Source organism: Protomyctophum parallelum (genome assembly GCF_964188405.1).
Source record: "Protomyctophum parallelum genome assembly, chromosome: 11".
NCBI lineage: Eukaryota > Metazoa > Chordata > Actinopteri > Myctophiformes > Myctophidae > Protomyctophum > Protomyctophum parallelum.
The window spans coordinates 3,856,731-3,879,678 of NC_139707.1; the positions used below are offsets into that span (position 1 = coordinate 3,856,731).

A 22,948-nucleotide genomic window follows, 5' to 3' on the forward strand; every position below is an offset into this window, starting at 1 on the left:
CAGGAGAGTTAAATGCTGTCCAAGATCAGGAGAGTTCAATATGCTGTGTCCAAGATCAGGAGAGTTCAATATGCTGTGTCCAAGATCAGGAGAGTTCAATATGCTGTGTCTAAGATCAGGAGAGTTCAATATGCTGTGTCCAAGATCAGGAGAGTTCAAAATGCTGTGTCCAAGATCAGGAGAGTTCAAAATGCTGTGTCCAAGATCAGGAGAGTTCAAAATGCTGTGTCCAAGATCAGGAGAGTTCAATATGCTGTGTCTAAGATCAGGAGAGTTCAATATGCTGTGTCCAAGATCAGGAGAGTTCAATGCTGTCCAAGATCAGGAGAGTTCAATATGCTGTCCAAGATCAGGAGAGTTCAATGCTGTCCAAGATCAGGAGAGTTCAATATGCTGTGCCCAAGATCAGGAGAGTTCAATATGCTGTGTCCAAGATCAGGAGAGTTCAATATGCTGTGCCCAAGATCAGGAGAGTTCAATATGCTGTGTCCAAGATCAGGAGAGTTCAATGCTGTCCAAGATCAGGAGAGTTCAATATGCTGTCCAAGATCAGGAGAGTTCAATGCTGTCCAAGATCAGGAGAGTTCAATATGCTGTGCCCAAGATCAGGAGAGTTCAATATGCTGTGTCCAAGATCAGGAGAGTTCAATATGCTGTGCCCAAGATCAGGAGAGTTCAAAATGCTGTGTCCAAGATCAGGAGAGTTCAAAATGCTGTGTCCAAGATCAGGAGAGTTCAATATGCTGTCCAAGATCAGGAGAGTTCAATGCTGTCCAAGATCAGGAGAGTTCCCAAAAAAGCAATTCTTGGGTATGGCATGGAAAGGAGAGGAGGGCATTTGCATTTCTTTCGCCCATGTAGTAAACGCTGCATTCATGGTCTGGAGAGGGCAGTTGTTTTACAGACGGGTGAAAGGGCAGGGGGCTGAAGGCCCCTTTGATGTCTACATGTGCACATGCCTGCGCATACTAAACAAGTACAGTACGTGGAATCCTTCCCTAGGCTCTGTGGCTGGGTATAAATGACTTTGGACAGTGTTTATGTCGATGCTGGGGAATGTCTTATCATGCAGAAGCAGTGGTGCAGATTAGAGGTAAATTATTGCGGTAGATTTGGGCCATACAAATCCGTCTTTGAGATTCATGCGTGTGTCGTGGCAGTTAGCGTGGCCGTTTCACTCAATAACAGGGAAATGTGTGAGAAAACCATGAGGCAGATGCAAGTGATAATGTGATAAACCTGCTGCTATCATGCATCATAGTAACGCTTTGCCCCTCAGCAAGACTTAGTTTCTCATGTCACTGAGAGTAGTTAGTGACAGCAGGTTTGGAGCTGTTTACAAGTTTACATCTCCAAACCTATTGCAATTTGAAAGCTTCAGAAAGTGTACACTAAGATACTCTAACTCTAGAGTGTAGGCTACAAATGGACCCGCAATGGTTCAGTAAGGCTCACCCTTACTTATAGCTGTACCCACTCGGCTACAACTAACCCTAAAGATGTGAAGATATTCAGACCGGTGTTGATTTCGTCGACTAATAATAGGAAACGAAGCTACTGTATGACTAATAAGACTAAATATTGACAATTTCGTCAACAAATAAAACTAGACAGAAATGTTAGGGAGGGACTATAGTGGACAAGAGATCCAGGATAAGTAAAAGACACAAGTCATTTTACACTTGGTCGTATGCTGAAAATAGCTGATCTACAAGCTTCTAGATCGGCTATTTTCCGGAAGTGTAAAATCAGCCATTACGACAGCATCAAGGCCCACCAAAATACATTTTAGTCAAATTTTTGTCTAAAATCTTATGATAGACATTCCAGGAGACTAAAATGTGACTAAAACTAAATGAAACGTTTGTGTCCAGCTCATAAGCTGCGACGCCCTCCTCGGGCATGTGTCGTGGTCCTGACCCTATCACTGACATTATGGTAATGACATGAGCCAGCCACTGCAATTTATTCAGACAAACGGTCCACAGTCCTGAGGGTGTAGGATGCGTGGTGGAGCATGTCACAGACAGTGCTTGTACGGCAGCGCATTAGGGTTGTGTGTGCAAACAATGCACCAGCGATGGCAGAACAGATTTTAAAAGACTTACCCGACCCATTGGTTCCCAGAATGTTCCATGGCAAGGACCCTTAAATAGCCATAGCTTCTGGCTGCGGCCCCCTATTTAAAAAAGATGATTTGCAAGCTATAATAGCTTGCAAATCAGCTAAACAATAGCTTAGCTATTGTTTAGAATTTTTCAGAAAATGTTGGAATCAATTTGACAATAACTACATAGACACAGTAATCATATTTTAAATTAAGTGTGTGTGTGTGTGTGTGTGTGTGTGTGTGTGTGTGTGCGCGTGTGTGTGTGCGTGTGTGTGTGCGTGTGCGTGTGCGTGTGCGCGTGTGCGCGCGTGTGCGTGTGTGTGCGTGTGTGTGTGCGCGTGTGTTGCGTTGCGTACGCCCAAAACCCACGTCGGGAGCTGTGGTTGACAAGCGGAGCAGCAGTGACAGGCTGTACAAGCATCTAAACAATGTAAACATATAATATATAATAATATATAATATATGTGAAAATAAATAACGTAACACATGTTTGATGCAACAGTTGGTGTTGGTTTGTCCAGCCAGAGAACCTGTCCGTATAAGCCCTGCAAACTGTTTCTCTGGTGTTTGCTGAGAAGGACCTCTGCAGTGCCAAAGCACCTCCTATAACGTACACATTTATATTATCATGAATTTATTTAGTCTCTGACACAAAGGCCTTTGTTCAGAGACACAGCATGTTGGGTCAGCTTGATCTCAGGAGTCATGGCAACAATGATGTGATTGGTTAGGGGTTAGGGTTGTCAAGTCCCATTGTCTGGGAACTATATTGTTTTTGGTTTTCATTGGGGAAATGTTAGCGGTAAAAGGCACAGGCGGTAGCAATCATATGTCATTCTTAATCTGCCTAAAAGCTTCCTTGACAAATACCACACTGTCAGCAAAACTATTACCCTTTTTCTATTGTCCTCAAGTACAATTTATCTTTTTGATCTTACTGTACCAAACATTGCAAACATTTAATATTTATAGTTGCCATTTCATCGCAATGCATTCATTCAGTTGTCCTTTGCAAAAGTATTGCTGGGTATATAGCATGGATGCCTGTTTTTAAATGCAATACACAATGAGAAATGCAATGTGGTTGTTTTGCTTGGTGTACACAAAGATATACAAATGTGGTGACATTGTTTTTCATGTCCTGTATATTGCTTCTTTGCAAATGGAATGCAGTGTGTCTCAGTCACATTGAAATCCAATCTCAATCTCCCAAAGGAACAGCCTTGGGTTTATTGCATTTGCATCACTTCCCCCTGGTGCAGTAATGGCAAGTTAATGGCAACACAACGGAATGCGATGTGTTCCTCAATGCGCTTTTCTTTACACAAAGCACTGTTAGATACCTGGCCTAGAGGAGCCAAGTATACAACAGAAATACAGGACATACATTCAGCTCGTATCGCGCCACCGAGTGGCGCGATACGAGCTTGTAGGTCTGCTATTTTTGAAAAATCGAAGAGCGACTGACATTTCTAGAATCTGATCTCAGGTCAGAATGGGTTAATCAGACCAGTGTGTGTCCAGCGGAAACTTCGTATGAATCTGATCTCAGGTCAGAATGGGCTAATGTCTCCATGTTTGTGTTTCCGTGAAACAACAGCAAGTAGGGATAGGGCTCGATGATATGACTTCAAACCGATATCGCGATTATTTCAAATAATAACATTTCTGTTATTGGCCAGCCCTACCGTGGGGCGCATTGCATTTCAACACATCCCACTGTGTGACATGCATCTCATGTAAGGCTTATTGGCAAGTGTGCACATTAATGCTGTTTGCAAGGTCACATTAATGCTGTTTGCAAGGTCACATTAATGCTGTTTGCAAGGTCACATTAATGCTGTTTGCAAGGTCACATTAATGCTGTTTGCAAGGTCACATTAATGCTGTTTGCAAGGTCACATTAATGCTGTTTGCAAGGTCACATTAATGCTGTTTGCAAGGTCACATTAATGCTGTTTGCAAGGTCACATTAATGCTGTTTGCAAGGTCACATTAATGCTGTTTGCAAGGTCACATTAATGCTGTTTGCAAGGTCACATTAATGCTGTTTGCAAGGTCACATTAATGCTGTTTGCAAGGTCACATTAATGCTGTTTGCAAGGTCACATTAATGCTGTTTGCAAGGTCACATTAATGCTGTTTGCAAGGTCACATTAATGCTGTTTGCAAGGTCACATTAATGCTGTTTGCAAGGTCACATTAATGCTGTTTGCAAGGTCACATTAATGCTGTTTGCAAGGTCACATTAATGCTGTTTGCAAGGTCAACGTGAATGTCAAGATGCGTATAAACAAACAGAGCTGCAAAGTGGCTGGCTGACTGACTGGCAGTTAAAGTCACACGGACGCACGGACGCACGCACGCACGCACGCACGCACGCACGCACGCACGCACGCACGGCCGCACGCTCACAATGTTTTGTGCAGCAATAGATCTTAGGTCAGATTCTCACCTAATACTTCGGTAGACTCAGATCCGTATGGGCGGGGAAACGGGATTCTTGCATATTTAATTGGCTGGGGTTTGCCTTCACACTGTCATTCGCAGCAATTGGAAACGCAGCAGGGGGGACCTTTATCAATGTGTTCCGTTCATAAACTATAGCCTACACAGTGAAATCTATGGTGATAAAATTACACTCATAACGTGCATGTGTCGTGCCGTCTGGGACCCCCTCCCCCCTCTCTCTCTCTCTACGCACGCAGCCGCCACACACTGTTCTTTTGGGCATGGAGGCACAGCGCTGCATGAGCGCACTGATATAACTCCCCAGTCCCACACAGTGACAGCACTCCATGTTTACGGCACTCACAGACAGACAGACAGAATATTATGTAGGCTATAATACACTGCAGTGTTTTTATGTGTTTTCTTAAGCAATTGATTAATGTAGCCTACACGTCCTCATTTCGATCAGGGCTTCAGTCTCCTTATTCGACCACGTCTATCCACAGTAACGGGACATCTTTGCGCTGCGTAAAATATGCCTTAACCGTCTCCAACTGTGTTCAGCTCCTCACCCGCCACATTATGTTTGCTTCATTTCCTTTATTTACTGCGGATTGCATTCACACCTGCACCGAATCGTAGTCAAGTGCGATTCGAAGCGAAGCGAAACCCACGTTTTTGGGCGGAGTAAAATGCGGTTATTTGCTGCGCAATAGGATTCGAATGAGCCTTCACACCTGCCAAACGAAGCGCACTTTCTGACAATGCGCAGCAGGATTCGTTTTAATCGCAGCAAAGCTCTCTGGTATGAATGTGACCTTATGTTGTATCTATTATGCTACAGGCCAGAACAATTTCCATATCCCTGGACTTAACATGTACAGCATTTACTGGTTGCAGGAATTGTACAGATTAGAGGTCATGTTTTCTTCATACTTAATACATAATGCGAAGGACAGACATTCAGAGATTCCTGAAATTTGTAGCTGCATAACATTTTAAAGGATCAATTCTCCAGGCTTATTATATCATTCTGCAGGCCAATGTGTCCCTTTGGCTTTGTTGTGAACAACTGTGAAATGTAGGGCATGACTGAAGTCTAGTGGAGGTCAATGATTGGTTGGAAGTTAGGCTACACCTCATAACTTGTGAAGGGGCGTGTTCGGAAATACCGCACCGGAGCGCAGTGCTCAGTGCGCTATCTCTGAACGTGCCCCTTGTGTGCCAGTGTGGAACATTCAATCAGACACATTCTGGTCAATGAGATGAGATGCAGTGATCTGAACTGGAAACAGAGGGTGAACTTTAGCCTAACCTCTTGTTACTTGAAAAACCTTTGCGAGTTAAGACATTGTGCATTATTGTATCTTCTCCTTATTGTCAAAAATTACTTATTGTCAAAAATAACACAGTACACAGTACACACTGTAATTGTTAATTACATATAATGTGATTTCCATATAGCCAACACAGTCCACAGAAATAGAATGGCATTGTTGTCCAAAACACGGAACACACTCCGTGTGTCAGTCATTTAACACATTTTGATCGGGAACCCATTTTGGTGTTGGCATCATGTTATGCTTTAGCTATTGAAAAATAGCAGATCTACAAGCTCATAGCGCGCCACCGAGTGGCCCGCTACGAGCTTGTAGGTCTGCTATTTTTTGAAAAATCGAAGAACAACTGACATTTTTAGAATATTTTCTCAGGTCAGAATGGGTTAATCAGACCAGTGTGTGTCCAGTGGAAACCTCGTATGAATCTGATCTCAGGTCAGAATGGGTTCATCAGACCAGTGTGTGTCCGGCGGAAACCTCGTATGAATCTGATCTCAGGTCAGAATGGGTTAACACTACAGCCCTACTTTGTGGAAATATTTGTCATCGTGCAGGAAGGAAGGAAGAAGTGATTAACTTTGGATGTGTCTAAAAGGAGGTGTGTAGGTGGGCATGGTCTATATGTGTCTAAAGGAGGTGTGTAGGTGGGCATGGTCTATATGTGTCTAAAGGAGGTGTGTAGGTGGGCATGGTCTATATGTGTCTAAAGGAGGTGTGTAGGTGGGCATGGTCTATATGTGTCTAAAGGAGGTGTGTAGGTGGGCATGGTCTATATGTGTCTAAAGGAGGTGTGTAGGTGGGCATGGTCTATAATCACTTCCAAACGGAGGTTTGGCAGCTATGAAGAACGTTTCTGAGAAAATAACTGATGATTAAAGGTAATATAGACAACGGGGGTGTTTTCCTGCAGACAGACACTACCTTTGGCTGCAATGAGCAGCAGCAGCTCTCGCTGAATTCCACCTATCATTCATGTGAAGTGGTTTGTTTGTGCTTATTTGTTTTTTTTAATTATTATTATTATCTTTCAATTTTTTTACCTAAGTGACCTTATGGGGTGTCATAAGACTCCCAGCCAACTCTCTATGCTGGGAGTCTCTTATCAATATTATTATTACTAGTCAACACTTTTTCTTTCTTTCTTTTTTTTATCCCACAATTTTGTAACCCCATTTTTTTCGTCTAGTGTAAATTAGGCCCTCCATCAGGCGCCCCAGCTGGCCAGGGGGAGGCAGTGTAGAGACCAGGATTACTGCATGTTGTTTGTGAGGGTACCTACCCTAGGGGACACGGGGAGAACATGTGAGGGTACCTACCCTAGGGGACACGGGGAGAACATGTGAGGGTACCTACCCTAGGGGACACGGGGAGAACATGTGAGGGTACCTACCCTAGGGGACACGGGGAGAACATGTGAGGGTACCTACCCTAGGGGACACGGGGAGAACATGTGAGGGTACCTACCCTAGGGGACACGGGGAGAACATGTGAGGGTACCTACCCTAGGGGACACGGGGAGAACATGTGAGGGTACCTACCCTAGGGGACACGGGGAGAACATGTGAGGGTACCTACCCTATAGGGGACACGGGGAGAACATGTGAGGGTACCTACCCTAGGGGACACGGGGAGAACATGTGAGGGTACCTACCCTAGGGGACACGGGGAGAACATGTGAGGGTACCTACCCTAGGGGACACGGGGAGAACATGTGAGGGTACCTACCCTATAGGGGACACGGGGAGAACATGTGAGGGTACCTACCCTATAGGGGACACGGGGAGAACATGTGAGGGTACCTACCCTAGGGGACACGGGGAGAACATGTGAGGGTACCTACCCTAGGGGACACGGGGAGAACATGTGAGGGTACCTACCCTAGGGGACACGGGGAGAACATGTGAGGGTACCTACCCTATAGGGGACACGGGGAGAACATGTGAGGGTACCTACCCTATAGGGGACACGGGGAGAACATGTGAGGGTACCTACCCTAGGGGACACGGGGAGAACATGTGAGGGTACCTACCCTATAGGGGACACGGGGAGAACATGTGAGGGTACCTACCCTATAGGGGACACGGGGAGAACATGTGAGGGTACCTACCCTAGGGGACACGGGGAGAACATACAAACTCCACACAGAAAGGCCCTTTCGCCAACTCACTGGGCACTGAGGAGAGAACACGCCCACAGCGTTCCCAACTCACTGGGCACTGAGGAGAGAACACGCCCACAGCGTTCCCAGCGGGAATCGAACTGCCTCGCAGAGATGATTATCTGTGGGTTGAAAAGGTCAAGGGTCAAGGTCCAAACCGAGAGTGGTTGGGATGCGGATGGTCTAATGGTTAAGGCTAGGCGACCACATAGGTTCTAATGCAGCCTGACAGCAAGGCCGGGTTCTAATGCAGCCTGACAGCAAAGGCCGGGTTAACCACATAGGTTCTAATGCAGCCTGACAGCAAGGCCGGGTTAACCACATAGGTTCTAATGCAGCCTGACAGCAAGGCCGGGTTCTAATGCAGCCTGACAGCAAAGGCCGGGTTAACCACATAGGTTCTAATGCAGCCTGACAGCAAGGCCGGGTTAACCACATAGGTTCTAATGCAGCCTGACAGCAAGGCCGGGTTCTAATGCAGCCTGACAGCAAAGGCCGGGTTAACCACATAGGTTCTAATGCAGCCTGACAGCAAGGCCGGGTTAACCACATAGGTTCTAATGCAGCCTGACAGCAAGGCCGGGTTCTAATGCAGCCTGACAGCAAGGCCGGGTTAACCACATAGGTTCTAATGCAGCCTGACAGCAAAGGCCGGGTTCCATTTCCGAGCCCGACGGCCTTTGCTGCGTGTCACTCCCCATCTCTCTCCCCGTTTCCTGTCAATCTCTACTATACTATCAAAATCACAAACATATCTTAAAAAAATTAACCAAGAGCAGTGGGCGGGGTTTGTTTAATTCATCATTGCCATGAACAAGAGCATTGCAACGTTGCCTGGAACAACAGTATAAGAAATCACAGTGAGTCTTCCGGTGCTCAAACGTAGATCAAAAAGGCAATTTGCTATAAAAAAAAAAACCCACAGACGGATTTAACCACTTTAAACCTGCATCCCTATTTTGGGCATGTGTTGAGAACTTGTAGATGGCTATTTTCTGTACTTCTGTTTGACACCGTCATATACGACAGTTTAAAATAGGGATTTGATTCATAGGGGAAAAAACATAGACATGAACAGAGATTCAGGCTGCCCGAAAGCAACAATATCAAAGCATGAATTCAAGGGCTTCAGAAGATTAATACAGTTGTTGTTTGTTGTTTTTCACACCTTTTCAAAATGAATGGCAGATAGTGGCTGTGATGTGTAAAATCAGCATGTGCTATATTTTCACCTACGCTTATACAAAGCTTGTTAAAGACTGGTTACAATACAGAGTGCAATTAAATAATCACAGAACAATGCATGCTCACATACAGTAACTGCATTGCAAGTGTGCAGTACAGTGAAGTAAAGTCATTTCTAACTTTTGAGCCTCAGGGTTACAGTATCATGACAATATGCATTTGAACGTTAAATTAATGCCTCGCTTTCGATGGCATACTTGTCTACAGTACAAATTGATGTCTCTTTTTTGTGTGAATATTGGAACATAAAACGTCTAGGATATCTTCAACATATACAGTATACAGTAGGTGTGCATTTTGATCAATTTTGAGAAAGTATTGTGGTGCATAACACGTCCTCAACCTGCTTGATGGGTCAAAGGTATTTTTCTTCTGAAGGCTTCCTTTTGAATAAAATATGCTAAAATGTTCTAATGTTATTTAGGTTTTGACATTTTCTTGCTTGTTGTTCCTCATCTCTACCGAGAGTGTGTTTTCTGGAGAATGTTGTACTTTTTGTTGTTGTTTTGGGCGGGAACCCATTTTGGTATTAGCATTATGTCATGCTTTAACTATTGAAAAATAGCAGATCTACAAGCTCATAGCGCGCCACCGAGTGGCGCGCTATGAGCTTGTAGGTCTGCTATTTTTGAAAAATCGAAGAACGACTGACATAGAAACATAGCTTTTTCAGAAAACTGTCAGGATGTAGAAGACATTTTTAGAATCTGATCTCAGGTCAGAATGGGTTAATTCATTAGGGAACACGGATCCTGAAGCCCTGTGGGGGCTCAGACTTTTATCTGCCATTTTTTACCCTCTTCATAAATTATTAAAATTAATAATAAACATAATAATAAACAATGGTGTTCAGGCACCACTAGAAGTGTTTTATCATCTCATCCTAGTATCCATTCATCGTGGCTTACAGATGACATCATCTCATCCTAGTATCCATCCATCGTGGCTTACAGAGGACAGATCTGTATAGTCTGTTTTATCATCTCATCCTAGTATCCATCCATCGTGGCTTACAGATGACATCATCTCATCCTAGTATCCATCCATCGTGGCTTACAGAGGACAGATCTGTATAGTCTGTTTTATCATCTCATCCTAGTATCCATCCATCGTGGCTTACAGATGACATCATCTCATCCTAGTATCCATCCATCGTGGCTTACAGAGGACAGATCTGTATAGTCTGTTTTATCATCTCATCCTAGTATCCATCCATCGTAGCTTACAGAGGACAGATCTGTATAGTCTGTTTTATCATCTCATCCTAGTATCCATCCATCGTAGCTTACAGAGGACAGATCTGGACAGATCTGTATCGTCTTCACCAGGACCAGATCCAGTACTCAACCGCAGTACTCGTGTGAAAGTATAGAAAGTTAAAGTATTGGAATACTTTGTTTTAAAAATGTTAAAATCGGACTGTAACCTTTTTCTTACTTTAATCTGATGTTATTATGGTACAGTGGTACAGGTGAACATTAGGCCTACATGACTCCATTTGTCTGTCTGGACCAGAAGTCATACGTTTCCAAAATAAATGAATTAAAGAGTGCCGTGATTAATTATTTTCCAGTATTTCATGTGTTTATATTGATTGATTGAAATATTTATTAACAGTTTGTAGAATTTACAGTACATTTTAAGCACAAACTCAATACAAAGACTGTTAACTGTGAGTGGACGACCCAATTAAGCATTACACTTGTTTACAACAGGGTCCACATTGTTCAATTCATCAAAACATTTAAAGACATACAAACATTTAGAGACATACAAATAGACATTTCTATGTAGCTAAATTCATCATAATATATAAGGTGACGGTACTTCAGTAGAACCCCTTGGTGTGGTTGTTATGTCCTAAAGGCTTTGTATTTAGGGTTTCTTCCTGGAGGCTGAAACCTTGACAGTCAAACGTCCCAATGAAAGAAAATAGTGACATCACAATATCATCCCCTCCCTATTTCATCATACATAACAGGTATGGGTGCTGCCTCAGCTCAGGTGGATCACCACCCACCACCACCCACCTGGCAATCCAGCCATAGTCAATGAACCACAAAAGAAATCTTCCTCCTTATATAATCACACCTGACCATGTTTTAGGGTGGCAAAAAATCACGACACTCCATCTTTAAGTAAAGAACAGACAATCGCAAAATGTACTTTGTTACTGTTCACCAGGTATAGTATCCATTTATCATGGCTGGACAGATGTGTGTAATCTGCATCCAGACGTTGAGTGCAAGCTGTCATGCCCTTCCAGATAGTGTGTGTGCTTGGTCAGCTGGTTTCCTCTCCCCAGGAGCTCAGAATGACCCCGCCGGTCCAGAGAACGTACTCTCTGTGTCGGCACTTTTTTTCTGTTCTGCTGTGAAAGACTGTCCTAAAACAGATGTTGTTCCCCTTAGACAGATGAATAACTCTGTGTCAAAGGTATAGACACCAGACACCAACATGCAGCTGATGAATCACTAATAATATAAACAGACTCTGAACCCTTTTTGTTTTTATTACACCCACAGATTGTATATTTGTGTTAAATCTGACGTACAGATATTCTATTTACTGGATGAATGGAATCAGTTTCACAAACATAGGGTCACGGCTTCTTGTATTATGGGTCATAATGAGTAAATGTCAATGTTTTAACCGTGAATACAAAATATTCTTTTTTTTTTTAAGTTTTCAAAATAAAAGACATTCCGGAAAAGTTCAGATTTTTATTAATAGTGAAAATAGTAAATCTTCTGTTTGCAAAAAGGGGTGAAGTGGACCGTTTAGTTCCACATTAGCAATGTGAACTGAACAAGACAGCCTTCTTTCATTGAAGAAATATTGCAAGATATGCAGGAACTAATGCTTTATTTGAGATAAATTAGCTTGTTTTATGTCATAGAGCAGGGGAGGGTCAACTTTGATGATGGAGAGGGCCACTATTGTTTCCACACTCACTCCAGTCACATTGTGTATCTGCTTTCTCACCAGTAGTATACTGTAAACCCCATCACTCAAATAGCCCTCAACACTATTTAATTTTAAATGCATTCAGTAATACTTATATAAACTTTATGAACTTAAAATACAGTTCAAATATATTGGACATACATTTGTATAGCAAATGCAGCTCAAAGTGCTTTACAGAGCAATAAAGAAATAAATCACACCCATGTGAAATGAGCACTTTTCTGCACTCACTTTTATCCTCAATATGTACTTTGCTCAGCCAATCAAATCATCGCTATGGGGTGATCAGCCAATCAAATCATCGCTTTTTAAAGATGTCTACAGAAGCTGCCTGTCTAAGCTGTAGTGGGAGTCCTAACAGCCAATGTAGTGAAACTAATGCAGGCTTTAGTTTAGACTAGTCATTAGAGCGACATCACTAATGCAGGCTTTAGTTTAGACTAGTCATTAGAGCGACATCGACAACCTATCTCAAACCCTTGAGCAAACAAGCAGCGTAGTTCGAGCGGTAGTCCGACCGTTGTTTCCGCGTGTCAAATCTGCGTGTGCTTCCCGTAATATATGTTCTCTTATTTTAGTTTTCTGTAAAACTCTGGCTGCTGCATTTTAATTGTTTTCTTTAGCAGGCCAGAAAAAGGTGCATTGCAGTAATTGACTCGAGGGTAGAGAAAACAAAAGCGTGGATCAATGTTTTTGCATCACGACAGCTCTCTAATTCGCGCAAGGATTTTAAGATGAAAGAAAGGATTTTAAGATGAAAGAAAGCAATCTTGGTAACATGATTAATGTGTGTATTGAAATTAAATTCAGAATCAATAATAACCCCCAGATTCTAATCTTTACACTAGTGTTGCTTTCTACAGTCATGGTTTACTTAGTATTGATTCTCTCTGCTCACTACTAGAAACAATTATGAGATCTTATCCTCGTTTAGTTTAATACAAATACAATACAATTTATAATACGTAAGTATTAAGTACAAGTCTGTACATTTCAGTGGGAATTCAAGATGAATATACCCCCTGTTTCATGCTGCATTGAGGTTTATAACCAATTCCCCGTATAGGACTCATCACTGTACTCTGTACGCCCTTGTACTGTACTCTGTACCACTGTACTCTGTAACCCTTGTGGGTTAGTATTCCTTAACGTCTCGCAGGTTGCTACATTGGTATACTCTCATTTATAAAGCCATTCTTGGTAACCTCCCACGTTACATTGGTTCTAAATTTGAACTTGTCCAAAACTCTCTCAACCTCAGATCAAATGGTTGGTTATGCTATGTCGTGCCCCCAACAAAATCTGAGGCTGGGAAAAAAAGCATTGCTTATTTCGGACCCTGGTCTTGGAATGACCTACAGTCCAGACTCAAACTGGCTGCTGTGATTCCCCTAGTGAGCTTTAAATGGATTGCCATCATGGGCACACTTCCCATACACTGCTCCTGCTTTGACGTTTAGCAACTGTCTGCTTGCTTTTTTAGTCAACTAGCAATTCCCGTTGCTTAGAGTTTTTAGTCCTTATTGGTCGCGTTCCTGTTCTCCCTTTTAGCTTCTCTGGTAGTGGGTACTGTATTTATGAGCATTGTATGTCTGTCCTGTTTTTTGTTGTTATTTTTTGTTTACTGGCAGAGTTGTGTCACTTATTTTGCCTATTGTTCTGGCCAGTTCACACTTGTAAAAGAGACTTCAGTCTCAATGTGGTTTTTACTGGTTAAATAAAGGTTAAATAAAAAAATACCATAGTACAGACTACAGACTGTACTATGTAGGAATAGAATTTGAACCCACTGACCTTTTCCTTTACCATGATTGACAATAAATAAAGGAAGCCAATGCAGCAGAAAGAATGGGATTCAGTTGCTACTAACCTATTGGAAAATAAAATAGATATTTAAAAGTTTGTCCAAACACATCATAGCAAGTTTGCCAACGGTTCATAGAAGTGATGGTTATCACATAATCATGGAGTGCATTGGTAAATCTACTCTGGCGCTCTGCAGTGTGGATTCAGAGCTCTGCCATCAAAGTGCGGCGGAGCGAAGGATTGGTTTGAAATTTACGAACGAGAAGCCACGGAGTCGAGATGGCAAGCAGACATTATTCACATGAGGAATGTGTTACTTTTGATAGCATTAATAATATATAGTTTTAAGACGGGTGTATAATGTGTTGTCGTACCTCTTTCCCCTCCCTCCCAGCAACCAGGATTTTGTGTTTACTTGTGTGGTCTTCAACAAAATGGGGGCAAATCTTTCTTGTTTAGTGGACTAGTTTAGTGGCCTTTTGGCCTAGTTTGTTTGAATGAGAAATGATGCACTATAGTGCAAGGGACGGGTTCCCAAACTTTCCTCGCACTGTGAGGCATTGTGAGCTTCTAGACCTTAGATTATCAAATGTGCAGATCAGCCTGTACATACACTTGCTGTATATTGGTTTGTTTACTGTGAGTGTGAAAACAATGTTGCACATTAAGCTAATCATCTTGGGGACTCCCTAGTTTGGGAACCACTGCACTGCTGTCAATTGTGGGGATGGCGGGATGCTTAATTTGTTTGTTTTAATTTGGTCTCTAATTTGGTTTAGGAGCTGAACTGTAGTCAAGAGATTATTTGGTATTTCTTTGGTACAGTGTTGGCTGAAGGATTTTTGAAATTCACATAAAAAGACTATGTTCACAAATCACTCTAGAGACCATAATAAAACCACAGATGAAAGGAACTGTAATAGCAGATTTTTTCTGTTCCATTGCCAATAAAGGCTCAGACTGAGCAATAGTAAAACTATTTTCTTTCTGGAATCACGATCAGATCATAGTTAATCTGATGTATAACTAATCAACATCTTGCATTATCGGCCTGGCTACTGGGATTAGCGTTATTTTATTAGGGCGTGGCTCTGTGGGAGGATTAGCCTGGTTAATAAACCAGACCGAATCAGCCGTTGGCAAAAATAAATTACCTGCCGGCGGATTTCGGTCTGGAGAGGCTCAATTGTACGCCCATTTCCTACACCAGAGAAATGGGGCGGCCAATCGGGACACGGTATGCAATATGGGCGGGCTTTGGTACAGTGACTTTCAACGCTTGAGACCTTTGACTGACAGTAGCTCTGACCAATTGCGTCAAAGAGAAAATGTTTCAACCCGCCCCCCCTGGAAATGAAATCCAAGCTGAGCCTCCCCAGACTAATATCCCGCGGTCCGTGCGATATTAGTCTGGTTTATTAACCAGGCTAACTGGGATTAGCGTTTGTCATTTTATTAGGGCGTGTCTCTGTGGGAGGATAGCTGTCTATAAGAGGGTCCCTGTCTGTAAATTATCCTCCCATACCGTGACAGTTCTCTCATCAAATCATCATCACTAATAAAAAGAGCAACATTTGATACAGGATGGATGCCATGGGCGTTAAGACGAGTTTGTCCTCACTTTGTCCCCGGTGCCAGAGCCGTTAAGACAGATTTTGTTTAATCCGCGTTAATCGGCGTTTGATTAGCATCACGTTAGCATTTTTTCTTTTTTTTTGCTAGCGCTGAACGATTCTCATGAAAAAACTGCCTCGACATTCGCTTGATTACACCTTAGATTGACTTAGTTATGATACATGATTACACCTTAGATTACACCTTAGATTACACCTTAGATTGACTTAGTTATGATAATAAAACATTCGTACTGCGGCCCATATAGACCTCTCTTCCGGTTCATGCCTTGTTTGGTGACCTTTTTCCAAATGCGGCTGACACTGGTCAACTCCTGGCCAAATAGTAGTATGGCACCTAAACTGTTATGTTACTTATACTTATGATATTTTGATCAGTTAACTTAATAATATATAGCTCATGTGTGGACCAGTGTCTCAGGTTTGAGACACTTAAGTCAGACTTAACGATCCAGACTTGTCGCATTAACATTAAGGAAGATCCAGAAACATCTTCTTCCCCTCAGTCATTATCCTCTTGAACTCTCTGACCAAGAGATAGAGTCCCCCCCCCCCCCCCCCCCCCGGTTCAATAATATGAACTCTTCACTGACTGTACATACACTGTTTATTTCGTACTGCTTTTTATTATTGGTACCTACGGCTACTGGGTGCTACTACTAACACATTATGATTGCTTTTGTACTGCATTGGAGTGATGCCAACAGATTAATTTCGTTGTACATGTGTGTAACATAACAGTGTTCAATGACAAAATAATATCCATCTATCCAGCCAAGGAAATGGCTCACGATTTCCCTCTCTCATCATGCATAATGTTACGTATCCAACCATCCGCAGATGACTGTAAAATCTGCAGTAGTCACCACCATGTACAGTAGAGTGCACCTACAGCTGTTGTGTGCCATTCATTATGATAACACTTAGCTATAATAGCTTCACTCAAATAAGCCCACATCGCCATATCACTAAAGGCAACGTGTGCAGTGTACAAATAAAAGTTTAATCCGCACACGGAGAGGTCAGTCACGTAGTACTATGAAAGTTAACGTTAACACCTATGGGTGATTGTTGATCTTTTTTGCTCACTGTCAACTAACATTAGTTAACGTGGTGGTCTCTTATTCTGAAAATATTAAGTGACCATGAGTGGAAAGGTCGGGTAACTTAATCTTCCTCATTTCACTGCCACCCATCTTCATGTGACAACACTGAAGAAACTACACTTTGATACAATGTAAAGTAGTCAGTGTACAGCTTGGACAGTGTAGATTTTATTTTCCCCTCAAAATAACAAAAACCACACAGCCATTAATTCCAAACTGCTGGCAACAAAAGTGAGTACAGGGTGTACAGTAAGTGAAAATGTCCAAATTGGGCCCAAGTGTCAATATTTTGTGTGGCCACCATTACCTTCCAGCACTGCCTTCACCCTCCTGGGCATGGAGTCCACCATTACCTTCCAGCACTGCCTTCACCCTCCTGGGCATGGAGTCCACCATTACCTTCCAGCACTGCCTTCACCCTCCTGGGCATGGAGTCCACCATTACCTTCCAGCACTGCCTCCACCCCCCTGGGCATGGAGTCCACCATTACCTTCCAGCACTGCCTTCACCCTCCTGGGCATGGAGTCCACCATTACCTTCCAGCACTGCCTTCACCCTCCTGGGCATGGAGTCCACCATTACCTTCCAGCACTGCCTCCACCCCCCTGGGCATGGAGTCCACCATTACCTCCCATCACTGCCTTATTCACCCTCCTGGGCATGGAGTCCACCATTACCTTCCATCACTGCCTTATTCACCCTCCTGGGCATGGAGTCCACCATTACCTTCCATCACTGCCTTATTCACCCTCCTGGGCATGGAGTCCACCATTACCTTCCAGCACTGCCTTCACCCTCCTGGGCATGGAGTCCACCATTACCTTCCAGCACTGCCTTCACCCTCCTGGGCATGGAGTCCACCATTACCTTCCAGCTCTGCCTTCACTCTCCTGGGCATGGAGTCCACCATTACCTTCACCCCCCTGGGCATGGAGTCCACCATTACCTTCCAGCACTGCCTTCACCCTCCTGGGCATGGAGTCCACCATTACCTTCCACTGCCTTCACCCTCCTGGGCATGGAGTCCACCATTACCTTCCAGCTCTGCCTTCACCCTCCTGGGCATGGAGTCCACCATTACCTTCCAGCTCTGCCTTCACCCTCCTGGGCATGGAGTCCACCATTACCTTCACCCTCCTGGGCATGGAGTCCACCATTACCTTCCAGCACTGCCTCCACCCTCCTGGGCATGGAGTCCACCATTACCTTCCAGCACTGCCTCCACCCTCCTGGGCATGGAGTCCACCATTACCTTCCAGCACTGCCTCCACCCTCCTGGGCATGGAGTCCACCATCCCCTTCCAGCACTGCCTTCACCCCCCTGGGCATGGAGTCCACCATCCCCTTCCAGCACTGCCTCCACCCTCCTGGGCATGGAGTCCACCATTACCTTCCAGCTCTGCCTTCACCCTCCTGGGCATGGAGTCCACCATTACCTTCACCCCCCTGGGCATGGAGTCCACCATTACCTTCACCCTCCTGGGCATGGAGTCCACCATTACCTTCCAGCTCTGCCTTCACCCTCCTGGGCATGGAGTCCACCATTACCTTCCAGCACCGCCTTCACCCTCCTGGGCATGGAGTCCACCATTACCTTCCAGCACTGCCTTCACCCCCCTGGGCATGGAGTCCACCATTACCTTCCAGCACTGCCTTCACCCTCCTGGGCATGGAGTCCACCATTACCTTCCACTGCCTTCACCCTCCTGGGCATGGAGTCCACCATTACCTTCCAGCACTGCCTTCACCCTCCTGGGCATGGAGTCCACCATTACCTTCCACTGCCTTCACCCTCCTGGGCATGGAGTCCACCATTACCTTCCAGCTCTGCCTTCACCCTCCTGGGCATGGAGTCCACCATTACCTTCCACTGCCTTCACCCTCCTGGGCATGGAGTCCACCATTACCTTCCAGCACTGCCTTCACCCCCCTGGGCATGGAGTCCACCATTACCTTCCAGCTCTGCCTTCACCCTCCTGGGCATGGAGTCCACCATTACCTTCACCCTCCTGGGCATGGAGTCCACCATTACCTTCCAGCTCTGCCTTCACCCTCCTGGGCATGGAGTCCACCATTACCTTCACCCTCCTGGGCATGGAGTCCACCATCACCTTCCAGCTCTGCCTTCACCCTCCTGGGCATGGAGTCCACCATTACCTTCACCCTCCTGGGCATGGAGTCCACCATTACCTTCCAGCTCTGCCTTCACCCTCCTGGGCATGGAGTCCACCATTACCTTCACCCTCCTGGGCATGGAGTCCACCATTACCTTCACCCTCCTGGGCATGGAGTCCACCATTACCTTCACCCTCCTGGGCATGGAGTCCACCATTACCTTCCAGCTCTGCCTTCACCCTCCTGGGCATGGAGTCCACCATTACCTTCACCCTCCTGGGCATGGAGTCCACCATTACCTTCACCCTCCTGGGCATGGAGTCCACCATTACCTTCACCCTCCTGGGCATGGAGTCCACCATTACCTTCCATCACTGCCTTCACCCTCCTGGGCATGGAGTCCACCATTACCTTCCAGCTCTGCCTTCACCCTCCTGGGCATGGAGTCCACCATTACCTTCCAGCTCTGCCTTCACCCTCCTGGGCATGGAGTCCACCATTACCTTCACCCTCCTGGGCATGGAGTCCACCATTACCTTCACCCTCCTGGGCATGGAGTCCACCATTACCTTCACCCTCCTGGGCATGGAGTCCACCATTACCTTCACCCTCCTGGGCACGGAGTCCACCATTACCTTCCACTGCCTTCACCCTCCTGGGCATGGAGTCCACCATTACCTTCCACTGCCTTCACCCTCCTGGGCACGGAGTCCACCATTACCTTCCAGCACTGCCTTCACCCTCCTGGGCATGGAGTCCACCATTACCTTCCAGCACTGCCTTCACCCTCCTGGGCATGGAGTCCACCATTACCTTCCACTGCCTTCACCCTCCTGGGCATGGAGTCCACCATTACCTTCCAGCTCTGCCTTCACCCTCCTGGGCATGGAGTCCACCATTACCTTCACCCTCCTGGGCATGGAGTCCACCATTACCTTCACCCTCCTGGGCATGGAGTCCACCATTACCTTCACCCTCCTGGGCATGGAGTCCACCATTACCTTCACCCTCCTGGGCACGGAGTCCACCATTACCTTCCACTGCCTTCACCCTCCTGGGCATGGAGTCCACCATTACCTTCCAGCACTGCCTTCACCCTCCTGGGCATGGAGTCCACCATTACCTTCACCCTCCTGGGCACGGAGTCCACCATTACCTTCCACTGCCTTCACCCTCCTGGGCATGGAGTCCACCATTACCTTCCAGCACTGCCTTCACCCTCCTGGGCATGGAGTCCACCATTACCTTCCAGCACTGCCTTCACCCTCCTGGGCATAGAGTCCACCATTACCTTCCACTGCCTTCACCCTCCTGGGCATAGAGTCCACCATTACCTTCCACTGCCTTCACCCTCCTGGGCATAGAGTCCACCATTACCTTCCACTGCCTTCACCCTCCTGGGCATGGAGTCCACCAGAGCTGAGCTGGAGGATGCTGCTGGATGTTATCCCATTCTGAACGGGAACCCATTTTGGTGTTAGCATCATGTTATGCTTTAGCTATTGAAAAATAGCAGATCTACAAGCTCATAGCGCGCTACGAGCTTGTAGGTCTGCTATTTTTAAGTGGTGCAACCACTTCTACATCCAGCATGCAATGTCCATGTACCTGTTTGTGATGCGTGTACCTGTGTGAGCACTAGTGGTGTGCGCATGCGTGAAATTGGAACGAGAGAAGTATGTGACATGGCTGCCACCTGCTGGACGCAAACGATACAGAGAAGAAATTGGAACGATACAAATTGGAACGATACAGAGAACCAATAGACGGGAGTTGCACCACTCGGTTCACACTGGTGTGATTTTTTTTTTAAATCGAAGAACGACTGACATTTTTAGAATCTGACCTCGGGTCAGAATTGGTTAATCAGACTAGTGTGTGTCCAGTGGAAACCTCGTATGAATCTCATCTCAGGTCAGAATGGGTTAGAGACCATACGCTCCTCCACCTTCCGTAATCCATGTCCTTAGTCTGCTTGTCTTCAGCAAACTGTTTACGGGCTTTCTTGTGCATCGTCTTTAGAAGAGGCTTCCTTCGACAGCCATAGAGACCAATTTGATGCAGTGTGTGTGGCGTATGGTCTGAGCACTGACAGGCTGACCCCAGGCTGACCCCGCCCACATTTTGTGCATGTACAACTTCCTGGTTTCTTTCCTTCCATGGAGCACCATGGAGCAACATGGTGTCGCCCGTACGGTCTTCGCGCCTCGTCCTCTTTAGACAGTCCTTGGGTGTAGGCAGTGCTGGAAAGTGGTGGCCACACAAAATATTGACAATTTGGACATTTTCACTTAACTTAAGGGTGTATTCACTTTTGTTGCCAGCAGTTTGGAATGAATGGCTGTGGTTTTTGTTATTTTGAAGGGAAAATAAAATCTACACTGTCACTGATATCCAAGTGTCATTTCTTCAGTGTTGTCACATGAAGCGATACAATTAAATATTTGCAGAAATGCGAGGGGTGTGCTCACTTCTGTGAGATACTGTAGCTAGAATTAAATCATTTTAATCACCTGCAGACCTTGAAACCTTTTATTTCATCATGTTTGGATTTCTGTAACTCGTTATACTCTGACCACTGTAAAAAAAAATGAATAAAAACCCCGCCTCCAAATGGTTCAGAACTCAGAACTCAGCAGCCAGTCGAGCCAGACTACTAACCAACACAAAGAAATACACCCATCCTATAGCTGCACTCCACAGGTTACCTGTCAGCTTTAGAATAGATTTTAAGATTTGACTGATAACTTTTAAAGCCCGGCAGGGCAAGGCCCTCCTGAAAGGCCACCCGTCTCACCTCGTTACAAGGGGTGATCGGGCATTCGCAGTCCGGGAACTCAAGCTGTGGAACGCCCTACCTCTGGAGCTGAGGCTAGCAAAATCAATGTCGTCTTTTAACCCATTCTGACCTGAGATCAGATTCATACGAGGTTTCCACTGGACACACATTGGTCTGATTGACCCATTCTGACCTGAGATCAGATTCATACGAGTTTTCCACTGGACACACACTGGTCTGATTAACCCATACTGACCTGAGATCAGATTAAAAAAATGTCGTTCTTCGATTTTTCAAAAAATAGCAGACCTATAAGCTCGTATCGCGCCACTCGGTGGCGCGATATGAGCTTGTAGATCTGCTATTTTTAAATAGCTAAAGCATAACATGATGCTAACACCAAAATGGGTGCCCGTTCAGAATGGGTTAAATCACTTCTAAAAAACTCTTTGTATGAAGGCCTTTTCTTAGTGGCTTACTGGCTTCTGCCGGTATTACCAGCTTTTTAATTGTTCATTCTATGTACATGTTTTGTTACCCATTGATTGTATGTGTTGATCTATGTATACTGTTTTAACCTGTATTGTTATTTGCTGCCTCTGTATGTAAAGCATTTTGTAACTTTGTTTAGTCATTGTTCTTTCAGCACAATGCATAATGGTATATTATAGTGCTTGGTTCACGAGTCATGACTATTCACGACGACAATAGTGAGCAGTGAGTGATTTTGGACACAGCATTAGACTTCATTGATTTTGATGCAGCCATGTTTGCCCAGGAAAACTATAGTAGCGATCAGTGTTGGGACCGTTACTTTAAAAAAGTAACTAGTTACTAGTTACATCATTTCAAAAGTAACTTAGTTACTTTACTGTTACTTAAACCAAAAAGTAAAGCGTTACTTTGAAAAGTAACTTTTTCGTTACTTTTCGGCTCGGCTCGCCGGTGCCGGTTCCGGCGAGCCGCCCCGCATCCAAAACACTTGGTGGAGAAAATATGCTATTTCCGTGCTCAGACCCAGGGACACGGGGACACAGCCAGCCAGCCAGCCAGGGACACACATAGTTGTCTATAATAGGAGTGGTTGCACCACTCAAAAAGAAAAACGGGCTCCCACTTCCAGGCCATTCATTCATGCCTTCAGTTCAGTACAGTGATGATAATACCAATAGCAGGAGGGGACTGGTGGTGATTTTGATGATGCTATGTAGGCCTATCAATACATATTTATACCAA

At 44.9% G+C, this 22,948-nt stretch overlaps 1 long non-coding RNA gene across 1 annotated transcript in view; it reads left to right on the forward strand.

The window, feature by feature from the left end:
• The window catches only part of LOC310866768, a 110,001-nt gene that overhangs the window by 63,207 nt on the left and 23,846 nt on the right, over positions 1–22,948 (forward strand). The window lies entirely within an intron of this gene.